Source organism: Sorex fumeus, unplaced genomic scaffold (assembly GCF_029834395.1).
Source record: "Sorex fumeus unplaced genomic scaffold, SorFum_2.1 ptg000044l, whole genome shotgun sequence".
NCBI classification, from domain to species: Eukaryota; Metazoa; Chordata; class Mammalia; order Eulipotyphla; family Soricidae; genus Sorex; species Sorex fumeus.
In genome coordinates, this window is record NW_026606101.1 from 2259877 (window position 1) to 2285642 (window position 25766).

The 25766-nt window shown below is 56.5% G+C and overlaps 1 protein-coding gene across 1 annotated transcript in view; it reads right to left on the reverse strand.

Annotated features, from left to right (window-relative positions):
• PKIG (cAMP-dependent protein kinase inhibitor gamma) overlaps nucleotides 1–25766 on the reverse strand; it is an 82941-nt gene that overhangs the window by 4790 nt on the left and 52385 nt on the right. The window contains exon 2 of the mRNA XM_056122119.1: nucleotides 6764–6830. The gene's annotated coding sequence lies outside the window, so the exon portion shown is untranslated. The remainder of the gene's footprint in view (nucleotides 1–6763; nucleotides 6831–25766) is intronic.

Genomic DNA, 25766 nt, shown 5'->3' on the forward strand with positions numbered 1-25766 from the left:
ACTCCAAGAGTACCGCACCACATCTGACGGGGTTCAAAGTAGGAGGCAACTAATCTTAGAGGGAATTTTTTTTTTTTTACACAGACTTATAAAAGTGCTTAATGGCCTCTGGGTGAAATCCAACAATCTTCACACTCTTTCCTCTAAGGATACTTTTTTGTAGCATTTTCAACGGTTTTTTCATAACAAACAAGACAAAATACATGATTTCGGTTCTACTTTGGGGCAGGGATTGGGGTTCAGGATGGAAACATCCAAAATATGGTGTTGGGGAGGTGCCATGGGATTGGAGTTTGAATATTACATGTAATCAAATATTATGAACTACTTTATAAAATAAAAAAATAATAAATTTTTAAAAATCTATGATAAGTCGAGCTTCCATTTGACCCAGCATCCCTCGCGTCTTAGAACATACCCAGAGGGGTCATAATCAAAATGGAGGAAAGACATTGGCTGCCTGTGTTCCTTGCGGCACTGTCCACAACAACCCAGATCTGGAAACAACCCAAGTACCCAGGAATGGACGGCTGATGCCCACCATAGCCATGCCACTGGACTCCGTGCCAGGCTGTCCTGGCTGAATATAGAAACTAGGGTACGTCTCCAAAGTGGAATACAACACAGCCATGAGAAAAAAAAAATCAAGCCATACAATTTGCTACTCCATGGAGGGACCTGGAGAGCACCATGCTGAGTGAAGTTAGGCAGAGGGAGAGAGACCAACAGAAAATAATCTCTCACATGCGGGATTTTTTTATTTTTTTTTCTTTTTGGGTCACACTCGGCCATGCGCAGGGGTTCCTCCTGGCTCTGCACTCAGGAATTATTCCTGGCGGTGCTCGGGGGACCCCTATGGGATGCTGGAAATCGAACCCGTGCCGGCTGCGTGCAACGCAAGCGCCCTCCCCGCCGTGCTATCGCTCCAGCCCCTCACATGAGGGATTTAAGGAATCAGAATGTGGGAATAAGGAATGAGGAATGCCCAAAGACCGTGGACGCAAAGAGCAAGAGAGAGCCGGTACTCAGCAGGAAACATGCCACCCAAGGAGCTGGGGGCCAGGACAGGGAGGGGCGACCTCTATGGGGGGAGGGAAGCGTTCAGCTGGGAGGAAGTGCTGAAAGCGGGCAAAGTGTCGTGTACGCAGCCCTGTCAGCTGTGGTACCGTCAACCACGGTGCAAACACACTGTCTGTAAGGCGCCTCTCTTCGAAGCAAGCCGGTGGGTGGGAGGCTAACGGGGGTGGTGAGGGGCTCTGGTGGGGGAAGTGAATCTGTGCTGACCACCGTGTGCCTGAAACCCATCATAAATAACTGTCTTTTTTTCCTTTTTTTTTTTTTTTTTGCTTTTTTGTCATACCTGGGATTGCTCCTGGCTCTGCACTCAGAAATTACCCCCGTCAGTGCTCAAGGGTGTGCCCATACTTGGGATGCTGGGAGTCAAACCCGGGTTGGCTGTGTGCAAGGCAGACGCCCTACCTGCTGTGCTATCGCTCCGGCCCCAACTTTGTCTTTTTATGGTGACTAAATGAAAAATTTTAAAAAAGCAAGAGAAGCTGTCGGGCCCCCACCGGCTGGGAGACCAGTGGGCGGGAAGCATCTCGGGCCAGGGAAGACGGTGCGGCCGTACTGCTCGGCCTGCAGAGGGCATCTCGCTGCCGTGTGGGACATGGCGGGCACTCAGGGCCTTCAACCCAAACCCGGGAGAAAGCCACAGGCAGGAGGGTTCACAGTGGGGTCTCAAAGCTGAGGCAGAGCAAGCTCACTGAGACAGACTGCAGATTGGGGGGGGAGCGACAGCACAGCGGGGAGGGCGTTTGCCTTGCACGCGGCCAACCTGGGTTCGATCCCCAGCGTCCCATAGGGTCCCTTGAGCACCACCAGGAGTTATCCTGAGAGCAGAGTCAGGAGGAACCCCTGAGCATGGCCGGGAGTAACCCCAAAAAGCAAAAAAGAAAAAGCGATTTCTGAGTGCAGAGCCAGCAGTGACCCCCGAGCATCGCCAGGTGTGGCCCCCAAACAAACAACAGAGGCAGATCAGCACCGCAGCAGGGGAGAATGGACAAGGGGAGCCGAGAGGGATGGACTCTGGCTCACGGTCCAGAGGCGCCACGCCGGGCGGGAGGGACCACAGTTGCCGCTGGAGGGCGGAAAGCTGCTACGGGATGATGGTGACAGTTTTCACTGGAGGAAAGACATTTCGTAACTAGCCTTGCTGGGGTCATCACTTCCCGACGCACCTGAGCGGGTCTGACAGGGCTGCCGTGGGAGGGGCGGTGGGGCACGGCAGCTCCTTTTTCTTCTTTACATTTTTATTCGGTTGCCATAAAATGACAACGTCGTTCATGACTGGGTTTCAGGCACACCGTGATTCAAGCCGCGGGTGTCAGTCGTGTCTCAGCCGGGAAGGGAACGGCGCTTGCTCGACTGACAGCAAGTGGCCCCACGAACCCTCCCCTGTGGGTGCTGCGGCCGCCCTGCCTGGTGAAACTCAGCTTTGGGGGGGCTGGGGGGGGGGCGGGGGAGGACCTAGGCAAGCACGGGTCTAAGGTTACCCCTCAGTGTGGCTGAGTCCGTTAGTTATTGTTGTGAAATAGTTTTAGAAGCTGGCTGACCAAAAGGGGGGAAGGGAAGGAGAGAGAGAGACAGAGAGAGAAACAGAGACAGAGACAGAGAGAGACAGAAGAGAGACAGAGACAGACAGAAAGAGAGAAACAGAGACAAAGACAGAGACAGACAGAGAGACATAGAGAGAGACAGAGAGACAGAGACAGAGAGTCAGAGAGAGACAGAGGAAGAGAGAGACATAAAGAGACAGAGAAACAGAGAGAGAGAGAGAGAGAGAAAGAAAAGCACCTGCCACAGAGCAGGCTGGGGGGGGTGGGGGACAGGGGTGGGGGTGATCGGGGTGACCTGGGGACACTGGTGCTGGGATGGACGCTGGTGGAGGGACGGGTGCTGGAGCACTGCAGGACTGACACCTGATCATGAGCAGCTTTGTAAGGGTCTCTCAGTGACTCAAGGAAACGAAACCTTTAATACATAAATAAGAAGCTGGCTGACACTGGCAGGGGTGGGTGGAGCAGAGGAGAGCCCAGCCCAGTGCTCTGACCCCAACGGGGACGCAGGAACTTGGGCGTGCCCGGTGCTCTGGGAGCCTCTGGGGGCCGATGCAGGACATCAGGGTGGCCGTCCCCGGGCAGTCCCCCCAGGCTCCAGCAGGCGGCGCGCGTGGCCCGACTTTCCCCGCCGCCCTCCCGGGAAACAAGTGGCCGCGTGCTCCGGCTCTTTCTCAACAAGTCGGCGTTGGTGCTCCGGTGCTTTCTCAGCGGAAAGGAATCAAATTAATTCCCAGCCTAAAGACGTGCCGTTCCCTGAGTCCCGGAGGCCGGCCCTGAAGGTCACGGGCTGTGCTGCTGCGGTCCCTGGGGGCTCCCGGCAGGGCGCTGGGAAAGGAGAAGCCCAGGACGCCGAAAAACGCCCCGAACTGGGGGACACGGGTGAAGGTGACGCCTCACCAATGCTCCGGGGCCAGAGCAAGGCTGGGCGGCCTGTGTGGGCCCAACCCGCCACCAGATGACACGGAGTCCTCTGGGGAACGGGGCACTGAGGGGCCCCTCACGGGGCGCCTGGCTGTGGGGAGCAGCCTGGCTGCTGCCTCCCCCACTTACCTCAGGGGTCCCGGGGGACCACGTGGGGTGGGCCACAGGCAGACCTTGCCCAGAGATGGACAGAGCAGGCCCAGCTGGGAGTCTCACCCTCAGCACTCAGGACTCAGCAGATCCCACCAGGATCCCCCCCCCCCCCCCCCCCCCCCCGCCCAAAGCTTCCAAATTCCCCAGAAAGGTCACTTCCGGTTGTTTCTGCTTTGTCTTTAAAAGTCAAATATTTGCAAAGACACCCCCACCCCCCACGGAAAGCAAGCTTCAAACTGGGCGCCAACTGGGCAGAGCACAGGGCAGGGTGGGCGTCTGGGGCCCCGGGGGAGCACTTTAGAAGGAGGGGCGCAACTGGGCCACCCCTGGGAGCAGCCCGCTGAGAGGCAGAAAACAAGAGGGACGCAGCTTCCAAGTCAGCCGGGCAGATGTCGGGGCGCACTGAGCGCAGGCCCCGGGGAGAGCCGGTTCCCCAAACCTTGGGTCCCGGCTTCCGGGGTGTCTCAGGGGGTTCCAGAACCTGCCGGCCAGTTCTTGAACATTTCTGAGCATCACCTGAGTCGCAGCCTGTGTGTCTGCTCTAGGGCACGTGGCGAGGGGCGCGGGAGAGGCGGAGGCCGTCTCCTCGGGACACTGGTCTGGGCACGCGAAGGTCCCCGTGAGACACCTGAAGCAGCCCAGAGCAGCGGCCACCCGCGACGCAGAAAGCGGAAAACAGCATCCAGCGTCCTCAGAAGTTCTGGCAGGAATCAGGGTTCCACCCCAGCTGGATGCATGAGCACTGCCACGAGAGCGCTGGGAGCTCCAGCAAGCGCCACACCAGGAGTGCCGCACCCAGAGTAGGCGGCCCCCAAGAGCGTGTGTGACCCTGGTCCTGGCAATGAGGACGGGAAGGGGAAAGGCAGGTAAATCAGGAAGAAACGGGACCCGATGATGCTGTACGCTCCGTGGGGGAGCCAGCGGTCGCCCTCAGTGTCCGGCCCCCAGGCACCCCGCCACCCTCTGCCTGAGACCCAGGGGGCACCCTCGGGAAGCTCCGTCCAGTCAGGACACAGCAACTGGACACACCAACCAACAGCTCACTTGCTCGGGGTCGAGAGTCACGGGCAGCCCAGGAGCCTCTGCCGGGGGCCAGCAGGGCCTGCCACGCCCCAGAGAGGTCCCGAGGACCTTAGCAGTTGGGGTAGGGATTTCCAGTGACGTTAGGTCCCACTGCATCCCTTAAAAAAGGAGGATCTGGGGCGCTGGAGCAATAGCACAGCAGGTAGGGTGTTTGCCTTGCATGCGGCCGACCCGGGTTCGATTCCCAGCATCCCATACGGTCCCCTGAGCACTGCCAGGGGTGATTCCTTAGTGCAGAGCCAGGAGTAACCCCTGTGCATTGCCGGGTGTGACCCAAAAAAAGAAAAAGAAAAAAAAGAAAAGAAAAGGAGGATCTGGAGGGTTGGTGAGGTATCCCAGAATCTGGCTTCAGGAAACTAGTGTTCAGAGGGGAACTGTGGCTAATCACACACACACACACACACACACACTCATACACACACACACACACACACACTCATATACACACACGCATGCACACACACACACACACATGCTCACACACGCATATGCACACAGACACGCATGCACACACACACACAAACAGGCACATACACAAAGCACCCATGATCACCAGTGACTCTTGAATCCCTGGAGCCCATCCAAAATCCTGGTTAAAGTCCCAGTTCTAGGGGCCGGAGCAATAGCACAGCGGGCAGGGCATTTGCTTTGCACGCGGGAGGCCGACCCGAGCTCAATTCCCAGAATCCCATATGATCTCCCGAGCACCGCCAGGAGTAATTCCTGAGTGCAGAGCCAGGAGGAACCCCTGAGCATCGCTGGGTGTGACCCAAGAGCAAAAGAGAAAATAATTTTTAAAAAAGAAAAGAAATGAGCTGGAAAGAGAGGGACAGACATAGAAGGACCGCACTCATATGTGGAATATAAAATAACGTAATATGAGACTGACACCCAAGGACAGTAGACACAAGGGCCAGGAAGACTGCTCCGTAGTTTGAAGCCGGCCTCATGAGCTGGGGGACAAAGCAGCTGGGATAGAGAAGGGATCACTAAGTCAATGATGGTTGGAGGGATCGTTCGGGATGGGAGATGTGTGCGGAAAGTAGATAAAGGGCCAAATGTGAACGCCTCTCAGTATCTGTATTGCTAACCATCATGCCCAAACGCAGCGAGAGAGTTTGGGGGAAACTGTCTGCCATGGAGGCAGGGGGAGGGTGGGAAACTTGCGGGGGTGACACTGGGGGCATTGGTGGTGGAGAATGTGCACTGGTGGAGGGATGGGTGTTTGATCACTGTATGACTGAAACTCAAACATGAAAGTTCTTAACTGGATCTCACGGTGATTCAAAAAAAAAAAAGAAAGAAAGAAAGAACGAAAGAAAGAAAGAAAGAAAGAGAAAAAAAGAAAGGAAAGAAAGAACCAAAGAAAGAAATAATGAGAGAGGGGTAGAGAGGGATGGAGTGAAGGAAGGGAGGGAGGGAGGGAGGAAGGAAGAAAGAAAGAAACTAGGGCTGGATACTGCCCTGAGCACCAGGAGATGGAGCTCCAGGGAGGAAGGCCTTGGGGCCTAAGAGGCAGGGGCACCAGCGCTACCCCGCACGACATTGAGAAGGGGACCCAGGCACCCCCATTCCTCCCCTGGGCCCCGCCCTGCCTCCCCCCTGCGGTGGGCCTGTTGCTGGCTCTCGGGGCCAGGTTCTTCGTTTGCTTTTTTGCCACAGAACGAACATGCCCACAGAGGTTGTGAAAACAGCTTCGCAACACACGGCGGGTGGGCAGGAAAGGTGGCACGGTGCCCACTGTTTTCAAAGTCCCGTGTGGGTCCAGCCGCTTAGGCGGACAGCTGGGGAAGCCCTCCTGGGCCCTTCGGAGGCCCTGGGAAAAGCGGGTGTAAAAGGGGGTGTGGCGAGGTGCCCGGGGGAGGCGCGGTCACCGCCCCGAGACCCAGTTGTCTGCGCTGTGAGGGGCCCGGCACCCTGCCCCGCTTTCAGTGGGCATGCAGACTCGGACCCTTGTCCGAGGGCTGCGGGGCGCCGCGACTCACCAGGCTCAGCTTCTCCCAGCTCGCATTTCTTCTGGTTTTCCACCGTTGCTTAGTTCAAGTGGAGATTCTACGGAACCAGAAGGAAAACAGAAATTAGAGGCCAGCGCACTCCGGGGGCTGTAGACGAGAACGGTCTCCTGGGAAGACAGCTGACACCATCTAGCGACATGTCGACACGCCATCCGCCGGGTGGGTGGCGAATGCCAGCGTTCCTAGGGACGGGCCATTGGAGGCCACAGGCATTCACTAGAATATACCAAGCCACTAAAAAAAGAAAAAAGATGAAGGAACTCTAACAGGAGAACGCGAAATAAAGACTATCATCCCATTTTAAAATAGGAGGGAGGGGGCTGGAGAGACAGTACAGGGGGTCTGGCTTGCCTGGCACGAGGCCGACCCAGGCTGGATCCCTGGCACTACATCTGATCCCTTGAGGCATCACCAAGCGTGATACCGGATGGGGCAGGAACGACATTTGCCTTGCATGTGGCCGACCCGGGTTCGATTCCCAGCATCCCATGTGGTCCCCTGTGCATCCACCAGGAGTGATTCCTGAGTGCAGAGCCAGGAATAACTCCTGAGCATTGCCAGGTGTGATTCCAAAAGAAAAAAAAAAATAGAGTGATACCTGAGCAGAGAGGAAGGAATAAGCCCAATACAGAGGCCACAAAGCAAGACGAACCCCGACCAGAGGGTGAGGAAACCAGGAAAGCTCACTGGCACGGTGAGGCCCCGAGCATGACCCCACCCCCCACCGTGCTGTGAGGACCCCTGGCACCCACACAGCGTTCCGCCAGGCGTGTGCCAGACCACTGGAGAATCCAGTCCTGGCGAGCGCCATGACTCACCAAGTGGCAGCCGCCGGCCGGCACGGGTGCAAGCCACGCTGCTACAGAGCACGGCCCCCAGCAGGCACTGGGACTAAGGGTGTGTCGGCTGGTGAGCAAGCACCAGAACCTGTCGGACCCAGGATCGTCTCAGCAATCACAGCGGGCAAACGAAGGGACGGGAGCAGAGAAAACGGCTCCGAAGCTGTGCATGGTACTCTTCCGAATGCAGCTGCGAACTGTGCTTCGGAAAAAGTCCACCGGCATAAGCACTTTTCTTTTCTTTTCTTTTCTTTTTGGCCCAGAGGCATAGTCCAGTGAGCAGGGCACTGGTCTTGCACACGCCTGACCTGGGGTTCGATTCCCAGCATCCCATAGCATCCCCCCGAGCACCACGCCAGGAGTAATTTCTGAGTGCAGAGCCAGGAGTGACTCCTGAGCACTGCTGGCTGGGCAGGTGACCCAAAGCCTTCCTCCTCCCCTCCCCCAAAAGAAACCAGGCAAACAGAAAACCACAGATACTGGTTCTCTCTGGGACCTAGAAATCAGGAGAGGAGAAAAGAAGAAAAATAACATGCTTTGTGGCCACGCTGGGCCCCCTCAGGGGCTACTCCCTGGTTCTGTGCTTGGGGATTGCACCCAGAGGTGCTCAGGGTACCAGGAGGTGTGAAGGCCTGACCAAGGACTCGCTCGCACAAAGCCATTGCTCAGCCCTTTGAGCTAAGTCTCAAGGGGGAGCACGACTTCCATTTTTTTTTCTTTTTGGGTCACATTTGGCGATGCTCAGGGGTTCCTCCTGGCTCTGCACTCAGGAATAACTCCTGGAGGTGCTCAGGGGACCCTATGGGATGCTGGGAATCGAACCCAGGTTGGCCACGTGCAAGGCAAACACCCTACCCACTGTGCTATCGCTCCAAGCCCAAGACTTCCACTTTTCACACAAACGATTTCTGTTTGGGTTGAAAATTTTTAAAGAGGCAGACCTACTTTCTTAATAATTATACACACTATCTAAAAATCCAGTTGAGAATGAGGGGGGGGGGGGAAATGCTTGACCTAACGCACACACCACAGTATTAAATAAAATTCTGTATTCAGCTGAAATTTTACTTTTGTGGGAAAAAAGAATTTTTAGACAAATACTGAGCAAGTTTACTATTCACAATCAATCAATCACAATCACAACCATCCTGTTATTCGTCGATTACTTCGAGCAGGCCCCAGTAACGTCTCCTTCGTCCTAGTCTTGAGATTTTTTTTAAAAGTGCCATATTCAAGGCTCTTTCAGAGTTAGGAGAATGAGACCCTTCATTGTTACTGGTATTTGGCATATTGGGTACACCACGGGGAGTTTGCCAGACTCTGCCGTGTGGGCAGGTTACATTCGGTAGCCTGGCAGAGTCTCCTGCCCCCGAGCCTGGCTGTCCTCACCCGGGCCCCTTGGAGAGGAGCGGGTTGAGCTTTCCTCCCCACCCCGACCAGGGCTCCGGTAGCCGAAGACCTCCAGAACCAGCCACCACCATGCTGAGACCACTCTCCGCACACATGAAGGTACCGGTAGAGGAACAAAGGCACGCGGGTCCCGGGGCTGAGATCTCCAAGCCTACTCGGATCGGGGCTGAGCATCCTCCACCCAGATCCTCCAAATTCCAGTAGGCGGGGGTCACACCCACCAACTGGCCCCCTGGCGCCGTGTAATCCCATCAACGGCCAAGACTCAGAGATTATAAAACCCAGCTCTGGGAAGTGCGCGGCCACATTCGCGGCCTACTTTGGACTTTACTATTCACAGGCCCCCAAAACATTCTTCAACACAAAGGAAAAGGAGCAGAGATATTCTGCAGAATTTTAGAATTGACAGTGAGCATAGTAGGTTGGTGAATATAAACACTACTAATAGTTCAAAATGAAGCTATTGGGGAGAGCAAAACAAATTCAACGATGTTACATTTGACATAAAAATACTGCTATTCTCAGGTCCTTGGGACAAATAAATACTTTTTTTTTTCTTTTTGGGTCACACCCAGCAACGCACAGGGGTCACTCCTGGCTCTGCACTCAGGAATTACTCCTGACGGTGCTCGAGGAACCATATGGGATGCTGGGACTCGAACCCAGCTCAGCCACATGCAAGGCAAACGCCCTACCCGCTGTGCTATCGCTCCAGCCCCACAAATAATGTTTATTTTTTTTATTTTTATTTTTTGTGCTTTTTGGGTCATACCCAGCAATGCATAGAGGTTACTCCTGGCCCTGCACTCAGGAGTTACTTCTGGCGGTGCTCAGGGGACCATATGGGATGCTGGGAATTGAACCCGGGTCGGCCGCGTGCAAGGCAAACGCCCTCCCCGCTGTGCTATCGCTCTGGTCCCACAAATACTGTTTTATTTTTGATAATACATCTAAGGGGCATATTAAAACTTTAGTGGTGAAAAAAAAATAGAATGAATGTATAAGTTTCAAACCAAGCAGCATGCTCGTAGGTATAAAGCATCATTCCTTATTCAAACCGATCCTTCTAAGATTATTACCTAATTCAAATTAAATTTTATTTAAAAACAATTTTTGAAGGGGAAATGGATAAAATCATGTTTCATTTCAATTTGAAGTACTTAATATCCAAGGAAACTGGCCAAGAAATTGTAAGAAAAATTGTTAAAAGCTAACTTGGGAGCCAGAGAGTGTCATGGGCTGGAGTACATATGTGGCACGCAGAAGCCCGAGTTTGATCCCAGCCATCACCTGGTCCCCAGCACCCTGGGAGTAACCCCGGGGCACGGAGTCAGGACTGACGCCCAGGAACCAGGAGGTGTAACCCAAAAACCACACTTTCCTCAAAAGAGGGGAGACATATCTTATAAGGCAAAATTTTATTACATAGGGACATTACAATAAATTTATATTATAAATTACATGTTGTTTGTATGGGTGGGAGCACTAGCACAGCGGGTAGGCATTTGCCTTGCATGCAGCTGACCCTGCCGACCCGAGTTCGATTCCTCTGCCCCTCTCAGAGAGCCCGGCAAGCTACCGAGAGTATCTCGCCCACACCGCAAAGCCTGGCAAGCTCCCCGTGACGTATTCGATATGCCAAACACAGTAACAATTGTCACAATGGAGATGTTACCGGGCCCGCTCGAGCAAATCGATGAACAACGGGAGGACAGTGACAGTGACAGGGATGTTGTTTGTGTAACAAACAGTATTAACCCAAGGGTAGAAATAAGTCTGTGGACTTGAATGGCAAATCCAGAAATAGACAAAAGTAAACACAGGAACTTCGTTATGACAAAGAAATGCCTTTCAAAGGAAAAGATGGTTTATTTAACCAATGGCCATGGCTTAGCCAGAGAAAATTTGATCACGACTCTTACTAAGTATGAACACATTCTAAAGGGATTGAACAGTCAGGATTTGATTGAAATGCAAAAAGTATAGGAAGAATATTTAGGTATAATATTGAGGTCAGGAAATCATTCCTACACAGGGCAAGAAATCCAGACAGTCTGAAGAGAAAAACAAAAAACACACTTTGTAAAATTGTTTTTCTACCTTATAAAACAGATGTTAATAAACAGATTAGGAAAAGCATCTGCAACACATATGGAATCCTTAAATATAAGAATACGAAGAACACCTGCAACTTGCTGAGAAAAAAAAACGGACAAACAACGCATATGAAAGGTGATGAGGACAATATGCAGAAGAGGAACAAGAAACGGCCCATTACCAAGAAACAATGTGCACTCTCAGGGCCAGTCAAGAATGTACAAAATAAGCGACGAGACACCATCTTCCCCGTCAACTGGGTTACAAATTAAGACAGTGCAGGAAGGCGGCACAAAATGAGAGAATATCTAACACCGGTCACAATGTAGGGACACGGAGAGAATGTCGATGACAAGAACTCACTGTAAAGTTGGACGGGGTTAGCAATTGAGTGTAAAACAGGCTCTTTACCCCAGCATGACAATGTGAAAAAAATGTCACCTCCAGAAGCCAGAGAGGTTGTACGGGGGTTAAGATGCTTGTTGTCCTGCGGGTGGTGAAACTAAGCTTGATCCGGGCACGGCCAGGAGTACCACTTCTGAGCACCACCAAGTGTGGCCTCAGCCAACCTCCCCCACCCACAAAACAAAGAAAACGTAACCCATGAGAATAAAATGGTTAGCAGGGAAGAATAGGTCTGCAAAGATAACTAACGCAGCAATATTTTTTTTTCCCGTGGGGGAAAAGGTGGCAACGATTTGACTGTCTCTGGAAAGAAGAAAGGGCCCTTATGGGTCTGGTGCTCTGAGGGGTCCCAGCCCCCTCCCACTGCAGGTCAGCATTGTCAGGTGACACGAGCCTGCAGCTATTTAAAGCAGGAAATGAATTTCAACCTACTTATGATATGCCAAATGATCTGCAAAATAATCAACCATGATGTATCACAGTTTTACTATGATTTCTTTTGGAACGACATCTTACAAGACAACCACTCACACACACAAAAACTGTTCTTTTGTTTTTTTGCTTGGAGGCCACACCCACTGGTGCTCAGGGCTAACTCCTGGCTCTGCACCCGGGGATCACTCCTGGGGTGTCTGGGGAACCACATGTGGTGCCGGGGATCGAACCTGGGTCATCCATGTGGCAAGGTAAGTTCCCTACCCGCTGGCCTATTGTTCAGGCTGGTTTTTGTTTGTTGAGGGTCACATCTGGCTGTGTTCAAGGGTCACAAAGGAGCTCACGGTCCACATGTGGTTCCAGGGCTCGACCTGAGGTAGGCCACGTGCCAGGTAAGTGCCCTACCATGTGCGGTCTTCTCTCCTGCCCACACAGACCCACTGACACAGGAACGTGAAGAAGGGGTGAAGGGTTTATAACCCCCCTCAGAGAGCGCTGACAGGGAAGCCAGCAGCCCCCCGCGAGGCCAGCGCTAGACCCCCAGGCTCCTTCCTGACCCTTCGCCTTTTTCTTTAAACACCTTCAGTTGAAACTCACTGAACTGTCCGTTTCGAAGGGGTACAGTATTCTCCACAAATCATCACTCCATCAAACTAAGTGTCAAAAGAAATCTGAAATATTTTGTAGTTTCTTAAAATTGGACATTTTCTAGGTTGCACTTGTCAATATTATAGCCAAGTAGCACAGCAGTAGGGTGTTTGCCGTGCACGTGGCCGACCCGGGTTCGATTCCTCCGCCCCTCTCAGAGAGCACGGCAAGCTACCGAGAGTATCTCGCCAGCACGGCAAAGCCTGGCAAGCTCCCCATGACGTATTCGATATGCCAAACACAGTAACAACAAGTCTCATAATGTTATTGGGCCCATTCGAGCACATCGATGAACGGGAGGACAGTGCTACGGTGCTCCCTTCAGTTTGTCTGATGAATTTGCAAAGAATGTGGGGGGAACTGAGGAAAGAGATGTAAACAAACGAGGCAAAGCACAGGGTCGGGAAAGACCCGTCCCTAACGATGCAGGGATGCAGGATGGCACCGGGGGGGGCAGCGTCACTGAGTACGGACAGCTCCCCTCTCCGGGGAACCCTCTGGCAGCTGGAAGATGCCTTTGCTGGGGAGCCTCACGGAGGGAAAGGGCACTCTGTCTCCAGGAGGAGAGCTGTGCACTGTGTCGATTTTTAAAGAAAGAGGTTTGGGGTCGGCTTGCTTTTGAAGAACTTTCCTCTTTAAAATCCAAGGGAAGGGGCTGGAGCGATAGCACAGCAGGGAGGGCATTTGCCTTGTACCTGGCCAACCCGGGTTCGATTCCAACATCCCCTGTGGTCCACCGAGCACCACCAGGTGTGATTCCTGAGTGAAGAAAGAGCCAGGAGGAACCCCTGTGCATCGCCGGGTGTGTCCCCAAAAGCAAATAAATAAATAAATAAAATCCAAGGGGAGGTCTCTGGCCAGGACGGGCGGGCACTGCCACCGTCCAGCGCCAGCGGGGCCCTGCTGTTCTCCCTGACACCCGCGAGAGCCCTCAGCGTGACACACGCTGGGCAGGGCAGAGGAGCAGCCCAGGGCGGGCGGCAGGCAGCTCTCAAGGCCTCTGTTCTCCAAATGGACACCAGCTGCACTGCCACCAGGGCCCCTGATGCCAGAGAGGCAAGGCGGGGGGGGGGGCCTGCACCCCATCCCGCTAGAGGGAGGAGGCAGAGGAAGAAGCTGACCCCAGTGGATGGGGCCTCTCTGCCCCCCACCAGTGCCCCGAGTCCTGCCTGCTCACAGATGGGAACGGGGACCAGCGGGGCGACTCAGGCCACACAGCGAGCAATGAGCAGCGGCCAGGCAGGTACCCGCACGCCAGGTCTGACAGTGGACAAGGGGGAGACCCTCAGGCACAGGCACGACGGGGTCCGCCATCCTACCGAGGTGCCCAGAGCGCTGTCCCACAGAGGGGTGCTGCCGCTGGCCGGCCCACGTCGCCTGCACCCCACCGCGCCCAATAGCTGTGGACCTATTCCCCTCGACCCTCAGGCCCAGCCTGGGGCTAGACAAGCCCCCCTCCCCCCCCCCCCCGCCCTCCCCGCATACTTCCAGTCCCTCTGCCTTTCCCTCCCCACTCTCCCCTCTCCCTCCTCCATAGGCCTGCATTCCTGGGTGCTCCTGATTCCCCCGGCCCCCTCGTCCCTTTCTCCAGCACGGTGGTCCAGCTCTCCTGCCCGACGCCACTGAGGCCTCTTTAGACGCCAGCCTGCCCGCGCCCATCACTCCTGGCCTCACAATCCCCTGTCCGCCCAGAAGCTTGCCATGAGGCAGGGCAGGGTCTGTCTGTGGTGCCCAGGGCCTGGCGGATAAACAGGAGGTGCTGGACCAAGACGGGCCGGACACTCTGGAACTGGCGCAGATGACGGCGTGCTTTGTCCCTCCACATCCTCCCACTCTGCTGAGCTGGGTCCTCCCTCCTCCCAGGGCACAAGCTTTCTTTTCCGTCAACCTGACTTGCCTCAGCACTGCCCGGAGCACTCTGCATCACGCCCAGCGCTGCGGGTTCTTAGCCAGGGATGGATTCCCGACACATCCCGGGAAGTCCGAGCGGACTGAGGCCACGGGCACTAACCCGTGGGACACAATTCCCTGAGTCCGGGCGGGGTGAGGAGCTCCATTGGGAGGGATGGCGGAGTGAGGGGAGCTGAGGGAGCAGCGGCTTTCTGGGGTCTCCTGCACGCTTGACTCAGACTTCGGACCCCTGGTGGGACCCAGGCACGCCAACCAAGCCAAACCCGGCAAACGGCACAGAAGCAGGACCCGCAGGGACACTGAGGCACATCTGCACTCCCCTGCTCCTCTTGAGTGCGTTTTGATCTGGTGGTCAGAAACACGCAGCCACACTGCAGCCACAGGGTCAAGACCACCGACAAGCAGGTGGTGATGTTGGAGCACAGAACCATTGTCTTCACACTCTCCCGTGAGGCCTGGGCTGGCAGGAGCGGGGTCGGCCCTGCGGGCGAGGCAGGGAGCACGCGTCCAGCCTGTAGCACGGGGGAGGTGCCCTTCCCTTCAGGTGGGGGGGACCCTCCAGCCGATGCTGAGCAGACCCTCCCCCCCCCACAGCCCTCAGGAAGCGGCCAGTGGCAGAGGCCGCACCTCCCTGGCACTAGCAAACACCCTGACCTCGGCCATGGGGCAGGCACACCTCAGCTACACACTCCCCTCCCTCAGGGCCTGGAGGGGCCGACATTCACCCAGACCCGAGCTGAGGAGTCGCCATTTCTTTGAAGATGGGCCAGGCTTCCTCGGGTCCCGGCAGGGCAGCTGCAAGAACAGCACCCCACCCCTCTGTCCATCCGCCTATGTGTCCATCCACCAGGTCTTTCGGGAGGGCTGCCAGGAGGGCTCAGCCTGGGCTCGGGACTCACAACCTGCCTCCCGGAGGATGTGCCGGGTGGCAGGACCGGGGGATGCCACCTGCTACCAGCACCTCCCGCAAGCGCCGTTCGGGAGCCCCGTGCCCCCGTCTTCCGCCTCAGCACCTGACAAGGGTTGGGTGGGGAGATGGGAAACCCGCCCAGACCCGACCCAGCCCTCCGCACGCAGCAAAGCCTGGGGCAGCTAGTCCCAAGCACGGAGGCAGAGCGGCTCCCACTGCATCCTCAGGGGCCCCTTCAGGCCCGCCCGGCGAAGAAGCAGGCCCAGGAGGGCGGTCAGCCGTCCCCCAGGAGGTGGCCAGGCCAGAGCTCATCCCTGCTACCTTGACCAGCTTCTCAGAGAGCCATTGTGGCCAAAGGTGCCCAGGGCGGTGGGCGCTAAGTCCCCTGGGGGCTCAGGGGCAGAGCGCCACCCTCAGGCCAGCCAGCACGACTGACTTCTCTCACTCAGGCTGCCTCCCGTCAGAGGGAGGAAGATTCCAGAAGCGGTTGGGAAGAGCAGGGGCTTCTGCGGGGAAGCCCTCCGTGTCTGCCCCTTATCCCGGCTGTGTCGATTCAAAGGCCGAGACACTTGCAAGAGGCCCGGGCCTGTGGTCACTGCGGAAGGCTGGCCAGCCGGGCCCGAGTGCAGGGACAGCAGGCTGGGTCCCGCTCCCTCTGCCCTGCCACACCCCGGCCCCCAGTCACCCCAGCTCCCAGGGCTGCCCAGGTGGGTGTCTCAGAGCTGTGCTGATGCTGAGCGCTCCAAATGAGAAACAAAAGTGACCCCTACCCGGGGTTCAGGGCAGCTGAGCCCTAGGGTGCAGACACACCCACTGAGCACAGCCCAGGCCCCTGCTTTCCATTGAGGTGTCTTCTGCCAAAGCCCTGGGTGCCACGGCCCCGGCCACCCCAGGGGACTGAGGACCCTCCCATACATACCCATTTCTGGTGTCAGGGTCCCTGGAATAGGGGGACGCCAACCAAGCCAGCCTCGCTTTGCCCTGTCTGTTGGCTCTGCCGTCCCTTCCAGGCCAGCAGAGGTAGCGTCCGGGGCAGCGAGGGTGGTCGGGAGCGACGGGAGTCCCCCCCACTTCTTTCTCCCTCTCTTGCCAGACTAGGCACCGGGATGGTGAGCTTCAAGGAGGAAGCAACTATTGCTGCCTTCCCTCTGTAACTCAGTGCAGGACCCTCAGACAGGCCTGGAGGCCAGTGACAGAAGCCCGGCTGCCTGCAGCTGTGGTGGTCGGGACTGGCTAAGGCACGAACAAGCCGGAAGGGTGTCTGGGGTGAGGGCTGGGGGTGGGGAGGCAGAGTGGGCCGCTGGCCTGGAGCTGGGAGCCCTGGGGCTGGCCGGCCTGCGCCTGCAAGGTCGGCCAGCGCTTGGAGACGTCCCTCCATTCAGGCATGCAAGGCACTGATGCACTGGAACCCGAGCGTGCAGGGGCGAGTCTCTGGCCACACTGCCCAAGGGGGCGCCCAGAGAAGTTGGCTCTCCAGGCCGTGGGGTCTCCATCCCGCAGAGCAGAGACGCGTGGATGGCCCATTCCAAGCCGAAGGCGGGCACCAGTTGCCGGAGGCCCCAGGGGTTCCTCCTAATAAACCCAAAAGCTGAAGTCTCCCCCTGTCACTGATTCTTCCACGATTCGGAGCCTGCCACTGGGGAGGGGATCCCAGGCGGCACCGGGCAGTCAGACAGACACCTCAGCATCTCCGTGAGGCCGAGAACCCTCAACTCCAGGGGGAAGGAGGGGTCCCAGCAAGTCCCTGTTCCCCCGCCCCCCACGGAATAGCTCCTCAGTCTAGACGCCAACAAGTAACAAGCCCCAGGGCTTACATGTTCTGTTTATCTTCCAGGCATAAACAGCGACTGAAAAAGGAAGCAATAAAAAAGATCGCAAAAACCCCGCGTTCAAGATTTCCACCCGCCCTCACTGTCCTGGGGTCCGCCACGCGCCTGCAGGCTTCACACGGCGCGTCTGTCGGTGCCGCTAAACAGCTGCATCCCGGAGGTGCCAGGGCAGGGGCGCGGGCATCAGCCTCTCAAAGTCATTCCCTCCTAGAGGGTTTGAAACGCCTGTACCGGCTCTGGAATCAGAAGACCAGGCGACACGTTTCACGAGACCCCCTTCAGCAGGGAGGTCTCCTCGGCGAGGTCTGGGGGCAGGAGCTGAGTTTACAGCGCTCAGAGTTGAGGTTCTTTAGGGGAAAAAAAATATGTGGCATTTGATTTCAGGGGGTTTAATGCGGGAGCCGCGGGGGCGCACACCCAACGGGGTGCAGGGCTCACTCTGGGCAGACTTGGGGGACCATCTGAGACACCGGGGGCTGCACCCACATCGGCCACGTGCCAGGCAAAGGTTTTCCTCCCCTCCGGGCTGCGTCTCTGGCCTCAAAGCAGCATTTGGAAGGACCTGGGAACCCTGGGACCAGACAACGCTGGCCCCAGGAAGTCTCAGACAGAGATGGAATTTTCAGCACAACAATCTCCCGTCCTAGAAAAACAGAGGCTGAGTGACCACCAGGCCCGGAGCCTGCTCTCCAGAGAGCTCTGTTCTCGGGGGCGGGGGCGGGAGAAAGTTCTACTTACAGTGCCAAGAGTTTCTCCCGTTCCCGGGCGGTGGCCCCCGGGGGGCAGGAGGGGGCGTCAGGTAAGGAGCCAGGTGGCCGAGTCCGGCTAGGAGACGCGGGCGGGCAGTAGGGTCCAGCCGGCAGGACTCTCTCGGGCCCGCTCCCCGCCTCCGCCTCTCCCCGTGTCTCCCAAATGAAAGGCACTTCAAGGTTCTAGTGGGTGTTTCCCACGTCCCCGGCCAAGAAAGTCCCCATTTGTTGTAACCCAATGCTCGGCCCGATGATGTCAACCACTCAGCTCCCTTGCTCAGTTTCCACCTCTCCGTTTCCTCCGGACGGACGATGCGCGGGGGGCTGGCCCTGCAGTCGTGCGAGCGCCGGCCATCCTTCCAGCACTGCGTTAGTGGCCAGAGGCTTCCGACCCGCGGGCTGCCCAGGGAGCCTGCTGGGGCGCCCGCTGACCGGCCCTGGGCCTCTTCCTCTGCCCAGGAACGTCGCAGAGGGACTTCCCAGGCTGCCGGGCTGTTTCCTTTCGTTCCCAGGCCTGCCGCCCCCCTCCCCGCCTCTCCCCCCCCCTGCCCCCACCCTGCCCCCTGCCAAGCCCGGGCTCTTCCTTCACATCTGCACAGTGTCCTTGGTGCAGGCGGCCTTGCGGGCACCGTTAGTGTGTCCTTCCTTCATTCAGGGGACAGGACGCATGCCCAAGGGAGGTCGGGAGAGGGCCATGGGCACTGCCTGCGGGCAGCCACTGGGCCAGTCGTGCCCCCCACTCAATGCAGGGCCCCCAGCAAGCGCCCACCCCCCACCCCTGCCGCCACCTCGGTTTCCCCCATCAATGAAATGAACATCTGGTGACTAACTCTTCCAAATTCTGTAAGAAGTTTTACAGTAAGTGTGGCAGAAGGGCCTCAACTACAAGCAAACCAGTCATGCCTGTGGGGAGGCCCCCCCACCCCGCTCCTGCACGGCACCAAACCGTGCCTCTGCGGGAAACCCCCAGAACGCCCTGCAAAGTCCAGGGGTTACCAAGAGGCACCCGCAGTGACTAGCTGGAGCAGGAATGCAGCGTCCTCAGACTGCGGTGGGGCCAGAGATAATGCAGGGCCCCACCCTGGAGAGCGCCTGGCAGGAAGCAAAGCCAACTTCCCCACCAACCCAGCGGGGGCAGGGCTGCAGGCGCCAGGAGGTGGACCGGGGACAGAGCTGGGCAGATCTGTGCCACCTTCTCGGCAGTCAGCAGTAAGGGGTTCTAGACTGTGACGTGAAGCGCTGGCCTTCCAGGCAGGGCTGGGAGGGAACGGACCGAGGGGGAAGGGTGCTGGTGGGGCCTGACTCCTCTGCAGGGGCGCCTGTGCACGAGGGGGAGGGGACAGCATCACCACCGAGTCTCCTTCCCGGCACAGTTGGTGTCCGGGGCCCTTGTGAGGAGGTCTGGGGCAGAGTCCAGGTCACACAGCGCCAAGAAGGGCCGCACGAGCCGAAGCAATGACGCAGTGGGGAAGGCGTTTGTCTTGCATGCGGCCAACCTGGGTTTGATCCCCAGCATCCCATAGGGTCCCCTGAACACCGCCAGGAGTAATTCCTGAGTGCATGAGTCAGGAGTGACCCCTGAGCATCGCCGAGTGTGACCCCCCCCCAAAAAAAAAAGGGCCTCGCTGTGCTACCGAGGGCAGCTGGTGCCAACTGTTTGGCCTCGTTTCTGTTTCTTTCAGAGACCAGCTGGGCTTAGAAAACAAAACAGCAGTGAAATGGGAAGGAAAGAGGGTTTGGGAAGGGAAGGGGGTTTCTCTGGGAGGGGCAGGGAGAGGGCTCACGTATTGCCTAGAGAAAGGCCTGGGGCCTGGGGCCTGCTCTCCAAGGCAGCAGACAGCTGCATCCTACAACCCCCAGCCCCGGAAGGTGGCCGGGAGGAAGCTCCTAGCAGGTAGGTGCTGGCCTTGCAAGCGGCCGGCCCGGGTTCAATCCCCAGCACCCCCCATGGTTCCTTGAGATCTGCCAGGGGTGACCCCTGAGCATGGAACCAGGGATAGGCACTGAGCACTGCGGAGTATGACCTCCAAACAAAACCCACCCAAAGCCCTGGGGTGTAGTTAGGAAAGGCCTGGCACTCAGTGTCGCCCTCTGCACGCCCCCCTGTCCGCAGACGTGGGCCGTCGGGGAGGAGAGGGTCTCCAGCCCTGCAGCCCCCAGGAGGAGCAGCGAATGACCGAAGGACCTGGGCTGTGGGCCCCAGGCAGGCTCACTCTGTGCCTTGGTTTCCCTGTGTGGTACGAGCAGCCTCAGGGAGAGACACGCTGGCACCATCCTCCCGGACAGATGCTCATTCCCTTCTCTGACCCCAGTCTCTGCCCTCTGCCCCAGGCACGCGGCGCCAATGAACCCAAAGGCCAAGAGCGGAGCCCAGGGCCCAGGAGTCCCGGGAAGGAGGAAGACATGGAGGCTGGAGGGGTGGTGAGGACAAAACAGGGCGGAGGGAGGAGGGCCTGTGGGTTCTGGGGGCCGGGCCCAGGCTTGGCTGCACCTCTATTCCAGAAGCCTCCTGTGGAGCCAGGCTCCTGACAGGTCAGCTTCCTCTCTCTCACACCCAGCCTCTCCAGGAGCAGTGCGGGTTCACAGTGCTCTCTCGAGCACCCCTCACTGTGGTGCTCCAACACTCCTGACCGACTGCAGTGCTGGGGTCTCAGAGCAGCTGCAGAAACTGCTTGGTGCATGTGGGCAGCACTGGGGCTCGAACTCAGCCTCCAGCTTTCAAGCTGGATGATGTTTGCCCCTGAGCCTGGAGAGCACTGTGAGAGCCCTGGGGAGTCCGGGGAGCACTGTGTGAGCCCCCAGAGAATCCAGGAGCACTGTGTGATCCCAAGGGACCTCGGGGAGCACTGTGTAAGCCCCACAGAACCCAGGAACACTGTGTGAATGCCCAGAGGACTTAGGAGCACTGTGAGAGCCCCAGGGAGCCCATGGAGCACTGTGTGAACCCCAGAGAGTCCGGGAGCACTGTGTGAATGCCCAGAGGACTCAGGAGCACTGCAAGAGCCCCAGGGAGCACTGAGATCCCTGGAAAGCCTGGGAGCACTATGTGAGCACCCAGATAGTTGGGGAGCACTGTCTGAGCCCCAGAGAGCTCAGGGAGCACTGTAAGAGCCCCAGGGAGCCCGGGGAGCAGACAGCCAGAATGTGTACCAGCTCCACGACTGCAAGCCCCCCTGACCTCCCGTCCTCTGGTGCCCAAGTGCCAGGCAGATCCGCGCCCTCAGGCAGAATCTGACGGAAACTCGAGGAAGATCTGTGTCTGATTTGCACAAACAATGAGAAACTTATTAAAATAAGGAAATCTATAAGCAACCAAAGCCAAACCAATCCTTGAACGTTCAGCACAGGCCAGAGACCCTCTAACTGCCACACGTCAAGGGCCCAGTTCCATTCCCGCGTGGGTCCCCAGAGGTCAGGTTAGCTGTCATCTCTACCTGCCTCACAGGGAAGTTCTGAACACAAATCGGTGTAGTGAGCGGTTTGGCTGGTGAGGGACGAACAGCCAGTGTCAGGAGTGATACTCTGCCGCTCCCCCACCTCCAGCCCGACAGCTGCTGTGAACACAGCCAGGAGGCCCCTGGCGTTTTCGCGAGGTCACTGAGAAGCGTTTTGACTATGCCTATACAAGTAGATTTTGGTTTTTTTTTCCCTTGATAATCATCATTGTAAAAATTAGATAATGGGAGGGGGGGAGTGGGGCGTAGGGAATGAGAGAAAATAATTTGTTCTGCTACTTCCCAGAAATAACCAGGAAACCTCCTGGGGGACATTCCAGAAAGAATCGTTGCTACTCTAAAAGCAATGTCCTGAAGTCAGACAGGCATGCATGTCACTGGGGTGGGGGGAAGTCACCCTCATAAGTAAAGGACAACAGGGGCCGGAGCGATAGTACAGCAGGGAGGGCCTTGCATGCGGCCGACCCAGGTCTGATTCCCGGCATCCCGTCTGGTTCCCGAGCACCGCCAGGAGTGATTCCTGAGTGCAGAGCCAGGAGTGAGTCCTGGGCATCGCCACAAAAAGTGACAATATGAAAGGACTGTAGGCAATACACACACATATACATACATGCACACACACATGCAGCCCCACGTGTGTGTGCCCGAGGACATGTGTTGGCTTCAGCTGCAGTGTGGGGCTCGGAGGTGCCACTCCCTGGTCCCCGCGGGTCTGAGCACGGGGAAAGGGAGAGAAGCGGCCAGTGGGCTGGCCCCAGGCTCCCGGCACCACCCATGCCTCCTGCCCTGCCCCCTCCATGAAACTGGCTCCCCACCAGCTCAGGGATGTTTCCGACCAGGGCGGCTCCGGAGGAGAGCAGGGTCTCATCTCTCTGCTCGTGTCCACCACTACCCACTAATTTCCACTGCTGGGAAATGTGCGTGGCAGGCCCCGAGAAGGAAGGGACCAACCGACCGAGCTCCACGGGCTCTCGCCCTAACAGCCAGAGGCTCTCGCGTGCCCTGTGCCCCCGAGCCGAAATACATCAGCATTACAGGTCAGATTAAGTTTCCTTAAGGAGGAGCCCCTCCAGTCCAGGGGAGCGCCACCCGCTGCCTGTGGCTCCTGATATTCTCTGTGCTTTTGCTCAACTCTTAAGATAAGCCGTTACAGGAACTACCCGGTGTGTTCCCACCCCAACTGTGTCTCCCTCCCTGAGAAAACCGGTACTTATTTCATACACACACACACACACACACACACACACACACACACACATCCTGGGTAGTCCAGGCTGTAGTTAGCAAGCTTTATGTGTGTTTGTGTGTTGTGTGTTGGAGGGGTGGGCGTGGGGAGTATCTTTTCTCCTAAACTATAAATCTGCCTTTCCCTCTTAGGAAGAACACTGTAGCACTGTCCTCCCGTTTAATTTGCTCAAGTGGGCACCAGTAATGTCTCCATTATGAGACTTGTTGTTACTGTTTTTGGCATATTGAATACATCACGGGGAGCTCGCCAGGCTTTGCTGTGCGGGCGAGATACTCTCGGTAGCTTGCCGGGCTCTCCGAGAGAGGGACGGAGGAATCAAACCCGGGTTGGCCACGTGCAAAGCAAACACCCTACCCGCCATGCTATCGCTTCAGCCCCTTAGGATGAGATTTTTCTTAAATAAGAGATTTCATTTTAAGCAATTGCTACAGGGTTAGAAAAGTTCAGAGGGGTGTGTTGAGAGAAACGGAAGCCCAGAGCACAGAGACAAGAAGGCACTGGTAGAAACGCACGCCGCCATGTGGAACCCACGGGCCACCAGTGCCAGAGGACGCTCATGCCCTCAAAAGCACCAAAGGGCACCTGAGAAAAACAGCAGGACACAGAGGAAAACAGAGGAGTTGGATCTTATAATGCTACAATGGATGGGAAAATTTGGACCAATAAGAAGCTTTAAAAAGAAAAAAGAAAAAAAAAAACAGGAGTGAGGGGAGAAAAAAAAAGCTCCAGTTTTCAGAGAGATATTGAAGACACCATATCCAAAAAACGTGCACTAGGGGGGATAAATGGATGGGGCTCTTGGTAACTGATAACACGAACAGCTGAAATGAACAGCTGAGAGACCGGAGCTCTGGGACGCAGGTAAAGCCTGAGCCGGAAATCGTTGGGAACTTAGGGGGAAGGACCAGGAGTGGCCCTCGGTGAGAAAGAAAGCATTGCTCTTGCACAGGTGAGGCCCTGGGTTTGTTCCCCAACACCAGGGAGAAAAAGAAAAAGAAAAGAAAACCTATTCATAGGATTAAAATGGGTCTCGCTGTGGAACAACAATCCAGGAAGCTCTACCCAAAGGAAACAGGGGTTCCAGAAAAAGAATCGAAGGGGAAAAAGCACAACAGGAAATTACCTCAGCTGTGTGACGGTTTCCCACGGCTGAAGGATGGCATGGCCCCTCGGACAGGGCGAGAGTCACCCGGCCTCTGAGGACTGCAGGGGAATGAAGTCCGACAATGTTCTAGGCCATTTTTCTTTCCCAAAGAAACGCTGGTGCCCCCTCAGCCCACACAGCGGTGTTCTCCATGGGAAGAGGCCTACGGGGCAGCGGCTGAGAAGCCCCTTGTCACAGTCACCAGGCAGAAGAAAGGCACTTTCAGATACAGGAGGATCGAGAAGTTTCTCCCTCAGGCACCGTCTTCTCAGTAAACTTTTTTTGGGGGGGTCACACCTGGTGATGCACAGGGGTTACTTCTGGCTCTGCATTCAGAAATCACGCCTGGCGGTGCTCGGGGGACCCTATGGGATGCTGGGAATCGAACCCGGGTCGGCCACATGCAAGGCAAACGCCCTACCCACTATGCTATCGCTCCAGTCCCTTCTCAGTCAACTGAATAACACATCAGCCCCACGCAGGCCTCCCTCAGACAGGAATGAGTGCATCAGACACCCTGGGTGCTGGTCATCGGCATGGTCTGGCCACAGCAGGAGGGGAGGGCCGGGGGGTTCCAGGAGAAAGAGCGCCCACGTCTCGCGGAGAGGAAGCCCGGGTGAGCTAGGAAGCACTCAGGGAGCGGCCCTGGGGGGAGGAGACAGAAGGTAAGGCTCCTGTCTCAGCGGTCACAAGGGTCTGCAAGGCCACCACACTGGAAAGTCTGAATCTTTTTGTTTGTTTTAAAATATTTTTTTACTTGGGGCTGGAGCAATAGCACAGCGGGTAGGGCGTTTGCCTTGCACATGGCCAACCCGGGTTCGATTCCCAGCATCTCATACAGTCCCCCGAGCACCACCAGGAGTGATTCCTGAATGCAGAGCCAGGAGGAACCTGTGAGCATCTCCGGGTGTGACCCAAAAAGAAAAAAAAAATTTTTTTTTTACTTGATTGACTGTGAATCACGAAGTTGTTCTTCATGATAGAGTTTCAGATGTACAATGTTCCAAAGCCTGTCGCCAGTGTCCACTTGCCTCCACCAGCGTCCCCAGTTTCCGTCCTGGCCTCTTTCTTTCTCTGCTTTAGGGCACTGTGCTTTATGGAACCGTTACTGACAGGGCAGCACACATGTCACTTTCCCTCCTCTCAGCGTGTCCCTCCAACACTGTCATAGTGGTCCCTTCCCTGTCCTGTTTCCTCGCCCCCGGCCCAGTGGCGAGCGTCCTCCTGAAGACCAGTTCTCCTGCTCTTCATTCCTCTCGCCTCTGGGCACCTGTAACCCCCCCCCCACACACACACACACACAGTGTTTCTCTCTCCCACAGGAGAGAGCACATTCTGGGCCTGTTTCTCCTTCTGCCTAACCCTGAGACTCTCCAGATCCATCCACGCAGAAGCAAACTGCATGGCTTCAATTTTGCTTACAGCCAAGTAGCATTCCACTGTGACATCTCCAAAGTTTCTTTATCCAGTCATCGAGCTCTTAAGCACTTGGGTTGTTTCTGGGTTTTGCAAGGCCCGACTCTTGACGTTCTGGGAAAACAGGGTAAGGAAGGAGAACGCCTGTGTGTGAGGGGGTGGGGATTCTGAAACGCGGCACCCTTGAGAGACACCTGAGGAGGTCCACAGGCCACAGGCCAAAGCCAAGGAATCCTGAAGGGAAACGGAGAACGTGGGCCCGCCTTGGGGCCAGGCTGAACACGAAACACTTGAGCTGGGGCATCATGTCTGCTATTATTATAAGAGATTATTACTTTTGCGATAATAACGTGGTTATATTTCAAAAGGGCGTCCCGATTCTCTTAGAGACGCACACAAGTGACTGGTGACGGGATGGAATGCCTAGAATTTGCTCCCAAATGACCAGGTCAAGGCAAACATGACACCAGATTGGC